General features: G+C 41.1%; 1 protein-coding gene across 1 annotated transcript in view; it reads right to left on the minus strand.

Annotated features, from left to right (window-relative positions):
• elfn1a (extracellular leucine-rich repeat and fibronectin type III domain containing 1a) overlaps nucleotides 1-5,307 on the minus strand; it is a 76,827-nt gene extending 71,520 nt beyond the window's left edge. Inside the window, exon 1 of the mRNA XM_040046450.1 lies at nucleotides 4,720-5,307. The gene's annotated coding sequence lies outside the window, so the exon portion shown is untranslated. The remainder of the gene's footprint in view (nucleotides 1-4,719) is intronic.
• Between the last annotated feature and the right edge of the window lie 693 nt (nucleotides 5,308-6,000).

Below are 6,000 nucleotides of genomic sequence, written 5' to 3' on the forward strand. Positions count from 1 at the left end.
AGAGGAAATATGTAGCATACCTCACTGAGATACAGCAGCCAATCATATATAGAGATACCTCTATGTCTGTGTACAATGTGTCTACAAATTCTACTTTAGTGGAACATTTCTCAACCTGTCTCCCTGCACTTTATCTACAACGTAAAAGGTCACAAGGTGTTAGAAAAAGCATTAATTGACAGTGATCAGTCCTCTGAAATACGAAATCCTGCAATTTAGAAATGAAACAGACATGCCGCTTTTAATGGGCTCTCGTGTGCAGGATATTCAAGCAGTGGAGTTGCCTGCAGATATGCGTTGTTTTGCATTCTAGGATCTAATTCTTTTGCATAGAAGACAGAAAGTGAACAGCAATGTTCAATTTGCCTCACTCTGCCATTTCAGGATCCTTGTTTACTAAAGGTTTTGTCTATCATAAGGTAGCCAGCAGGTGGTTGAGGAAACTACACAGAAATGTTTCTGGCATTCTCTGATGGATTAATTTTAGTGCACGCCTAAATTAATTATAACTCATTCCCACCCTCAAGTGAATCCCTACATCTTTGGGTTGATCCCCACAATCTATCAGTGGTACAGTAACTGATTCCTACTTGCTTGTATGCAGCTGTCTTTTCATTTACATATCCGTAGCGCCGTGGGCTGATCAGTTTTTCAGGGAATATGTAAAAATCCCCATAAATGGCAGTCATCTCATTTCCTGCTAAACTGTAATCAGCATATAAGAAAATAAAAGGTTGAAGAGATAGGAGAGATAATGGTTAAACCTGCCATATTTTTTTTCCCTTGAAACATGCCTGGAATCCAAAGGGCCATTGCTGCCACTTTCAGTAGCGTCCCCTGAGTAAACTCAAATACATTCTTTCCGGAGATGAGACTGGGCCACGGCTCTGTGAATGTGCAGTTAATGACTCATGAGGTGCTGATTCAAGGTGAAGTTTGCTAATGGTTTTGCATGTCTTCTAGAAGATACTGTCTCCACAAAGGTGCACCCTTATTTTGCATTGGCTAAATAAAAGGTGCCCAAGGGCAGCTGCATTTGAAGGTACAGCAGTTTTTTTGTTTGTTTGTTTGTTTGTTCAGGGTTTTTTTTTCTGTATTTTCAACCTTATCTGCTTGTTACAGCCTGCGTTAGACATTGAAAAATCCTCAACCAATTGCCAACCTTTCCCAATGTCTGTTGTCCTAAGGCATAGCTCTGACAGTGTCATTTATGGTCTTGTCCTTCACCGTCAACAACCTTTCAAAAGTTTTGCCACTGGAAAAAATATCTATCTATCTATCTATCTATCTATCAATCATATAAATGGCTAATAACACTGAAAAATAATTCTGTAATATAACAGTATCAGATGTAAAAAAGCAGAAATTGTTTTTTTAGATCCAGTATGACTGTACTGTGCATGTGGGGTTTTACCTGTTCATTACTTTGAACACAGTTTTTGTCTTCCTTTCGTTTGTCTTCCCTCTGTGACTAATTTCATGATCCTGCCATTCTTCACCACAGAGGAAAACAAGCCCACCTGAGTGTCACATGGGATACTGCAGATTGAGGTGGTACAACAGCTCTTGTAAAAATGGCAAACACTATTCACAGCACAGGAAGTTTCAGTTTGAGCCTAACGGTTGTGGAGAGCCGTGGAACTGAAATGTGCCATGCTGTTGAACCATATGTTTCACAGCTTTGTCTACAAACCCTGCCTGGCCCCTTTGATTACACTTTACACATTGTTAACCATACAACCAGAGCATCGCTGCCTGAACATGCAGTTGGCAAAGCCTGGGTAACTTTTTCAGAACATGACGTCAGTGTGAAAAGAAAAAAAAAATGCACAGCACATGAAACGTTTTGTAGTTTTTCCTCTATCTTTCTCTTTGGAAATTGCACTATTTGGCTTTAAAGCTGAGACATATAGATAGGGGACAGACATATTGCCAGTTTAATACCATAAGTAGGATCAGCAATAAAGGAAGGGGGAAAAAGAACATTTTATGTCCTTTTAGCCCCTAAATTGCCATAGAAAGTATCAGAACATGCAAGAAGCCATAACTGCCAATGATATACTGTAAAAGTTTCAAATTGCTAAGAATTTTCTGAGATTATAGCAGAAAAAAATGACTTTTTAAAAACGCTTTTTTTTGTACAATTGTCTATTACGCTACTACTACTGTATTTACAGAAGGGGACAAATTATAGGAAAGAATACACTGTTTTAGTAGGGTGTTGCGTCACCATGTAAAGCAAAAAGGGCTCCGGTGCACCTTGGCACTGACTCTCTGACTCACTACAACTCTACTAGTGGAAGCAAACACCATTCTTTCAAAAAGCATCCCCTCATTTGGTCTTTTAATAATGTTAATGGGAGCACCGTCTGACGTGTCCATCCAAAATCTTCTGTGGGTGTATAGATGGGAACTAAATTCGTGAATGTGTCGACAATAATACATGATTCATTATTTATACTCATTAAACCACTCAGTAACCCCTTGAACTTTGTGAATAGGGCTATGAAAGAAATGTTTCATCTTACCATGCCAGCAGCATGCCCCCGACGTTATAATAAAGGCACTGGATCCTTTTACTGCAGAGGTCAAGGGTTCAGAGTTTTCCATAGATTTGTCACCTATCCCTATGTGTGCATTCAGGGTACAGTGCTAGCTGGTTTCACAGTCTTTCTCAGATGAATGAAATTGTTTTGTATCAGGATAACTTGGTAACAAAGACTTTTGGATGCCTAGTTCATGCTGTCTACAGTACAGAGCTGTGGAAAACTAATGCGCACTGCCATTTCCATTTAGAAAGGTTGGTCACATTTCCAAAACCACTGTCCCCCTAGGATATCTGTCTTTCTCTCAAACAGCAATTTATCGAACAGGGCAGCCTCGTCTTTTCTACTCCTCATCGTCATGAGAAGCTGTAATTCTCTCTCAGTATCCTCAGCACGATCTCTCTCTTTCTCTCTCCTCCAAAAAGAACCAAGCTAAGGCAACTTGCATACAAAATAGCTGACTCAATCATACAGCTGCATAATCAAGATAAGGGAGACGGGGACAGGAAAAAGAGAGATATGAAGGCTAATGCGAGAGATAGCTTTAGCAACAGCAGCAAAACTAAGATGTTTTGAAACACTCCTAACTCCTGCCATAAAAAAATCTTCAAGAAGTAAGACACTTGTTCACACTGATGGTAAGGGTTAAGCTGGGTCTGATCATCTTAATGAAATTATTGGAATGAGAGCGAACATTGACAATCAATACATTGCCCGCAGTTTTGGTGGAATTGGACAGATTGTTTAAGCTTAATATCTTAAATGCTTCCCAGGCTCTAAATACCACTAGGACTGTAGCACCTTATTTAACCAGCAGAGGAATGATACAGCATTCCTACACCTACGTGCACAGTGGAAAACCACAGAATCATATCTATAGCTTCTAATTTCTTTGGTCGTTGTGTGACCGCAGGCATAGTTTATATTAAACCTGGCATTGTTTCTGCATTTTTCAAACCACTATTCCGCAGACTACAGATGCTTATTTGTGCAAAACACTTCAGAGCTGGCTGAATTTATTTGAAAATTAGGTCTTTGCTGAATTAAAAAAAGAGAGAAATCAATCCCTATGAAGCCTTGGGCAATTCAAATAAATAAACACGTCTAGAATGCAGTATATAGATTGCATTTCCCAGACAGATGGCAGAGACGCAGCAAAATCCTCAGCTAATCTGTGTGAGACTGAACAGGGCTACACTAAGGACCAGACTGTGTAATAACAACATAGTACTGTATGTTCAGGTCATGCAATGCACTAATCATTTAAGATTGGGCTTTTAAGTTGCCTTAACCATGTCATGACCTCCCTTAATAGTGGCTTGTGAATTGTACGTGTACATTACTGAGACTAGATGTCATTTTGTCACTTTTGTGTAGGGTGTGTTGGCCTGGAGATGTAGGAAGCAGAAGAGGTGCAGTCGAGAGCACATGTGTGTGTGTGTGTGTATGTGTGTGTGTGTGTGTGTGTGTGTTTTCTATGCGCACTGTATGTGTTTGCTTAATGTGTTCATTTGACAAAGCAACAGCTAGCCCTCTCTACAGCAGGGTGTAAAGTCAAGTAACAGCAGTATCTTTGTGTAAAATAAAGTGGTTATGTAGAGTCGTGGAGGAACTGTCCGTGGTGCTGAAGCGACATCTCCAGCGGACAGTATTACTGGTGGTTTACAGTTGCAAAGTATCCACTTCACTTTGACTGGAGCTGTAGCAGACTGGATGCTTGCAGAGCAAATGCGCGCGTGGGTTGCGTTTTTTTTTAGTTAATGAAGAAAATAACTTACAAAAGAGGAGAAGAAGAAGAAGAGGAAGGAAAACAAGGAACTTAATGCAGCTGCCGTAATTCGTAACACGAATCGCAGCCCAGACCAAAAAGTGCCCCCATGTCCCGTTTCAGTGCCCGTCAATGTGCTAAGATCTTAAAGAAGCAAATGCAAAATGCACCGACGGTAGCGTGCTGTTTTCCAAGTTAAACGGTGCATTTTGAAAGCTCTGTATTCACTTAGTAATATGAGTTATGTTATCTGCATGGCATGTGCACAACAGCTGAACAAAACTCAAATACTAAAACCACTGCTCCTTAATAGAAAACACAAGTGTCAAGTGCAATGCGAGCTCTGTAAAGTGTGCGAAATTAAAGTGCAAAATCGGGCAACAGTGTAACAGTGTAACAGCTTACCTGCTTAACGATCGCAGAGCAAGAGCCTCTTCCCGATACAAAGCTGTCTGCTTACTGTATCTCACCGCGAACACAAGACATATTCAAAGAGACGGGAGGTGTTTCTGGCAGATAGTACAAAAATGAAAATAACAAAAGAAAAATCCAGATTTCTGTTTCGGTTTAAAGACGCGCAAAGCAGCAGCTGCCTGCGCCAAGGGTGAGTCTCAAAGATCCATTTAGCGGAGAGTGATTTAATTCAAGGCTGAGCTCCTCTCATTGCTCGCCTTTATGTATGCTGAAGAGACCCGGAGCCTGGCTTGGCTTTTTTCCCCTCTCTCTTTTTTCTCTCTCTATTACACCGAGAGCTGACACCAGCGTTTAACCACAATAAAAGGAGCCGTGTAGGTAGGCAGAGTAGGTGTGTTATCAGTTGGGAAACTGCGGAGAATAACTGCGACAGGAGCGCGTGTTGATCCTCCAATCTAGCCGAGGTAAAGTTTAAATCTCATAATAAGATTGCCTGTCACCGCGAGGCTATAAATGGTGGCCGGTTCAACACGGATGCCTAGAGGGTTTTACGGCAACTCCTGCGGCTGAAGTGGAAACTGAAGTGAAGTAAAAACTGAATCGGTTCGACTTAATGAAGACAGTCGGAGGGGGGGAGTGTCAGTTACGTCACCTGGGCTTTAGAGCTTGGGCAGTCCTATCTATGAGAAAACTTTTTTCCTCTGAGTATGGGCTGCACCAACGCGCTGGAAATGATTTTGAATTGCTCAATTTCACAGTCTGGTTAGGGGTATGTTTAATTTGGTATTGCTTGAAGGGAGACCATTTTCTTCCTCACATAAAGGTCCACTGCTCCAAACAGCAGGCGTGGGAGTTTAATAATCAAAGGAAGTTATTAGCATGACTATTTAATAATACTTGGTGAATATACTTTTAAAAATTTGCATCCGGGGAATACGGCTATGGGTGAGGCTATTGGGTAGGTATAATACACTCCCCCTGGTAACAACAAATAATATCCACCTTTGCCTGTTGTGTTTTCGGTCTCTATGTCCTCTGAAATTCATGGGATTACAGGCGTGGCCCGTGTCAATAGTCAGGCACACTAATCCAAATGAAAACCATTAAGGAGCTCCCTTAGAGTAGTGAAAAATACCCCACTGGGATTGGTAGAAGGTCTGTGAATTTCTACCAGAGTTTTAATAAGAAGAAGGCAGCAGAAGGAGGAGCTAAGAAATCTATTGAAGTACCCCATACTTCAGTGAAGAAGTCAGGCCTTAGCTCCTGTGATAG

This window comes from Simochromis diagramma, unplaced genomic scaffold (assembly GCF_900408965.1).
Source record: "Simochromis diagramma unplaced genomic scaffold, fSimDia1.1 OVJJ01000321.1, whole genome shotgun sequence".
NCBI lineage: Eukaryota > Metazoa > Chordata > Actinopteri > Cichliformes > Cichlidae > Simochromis > Simochromis diagramma.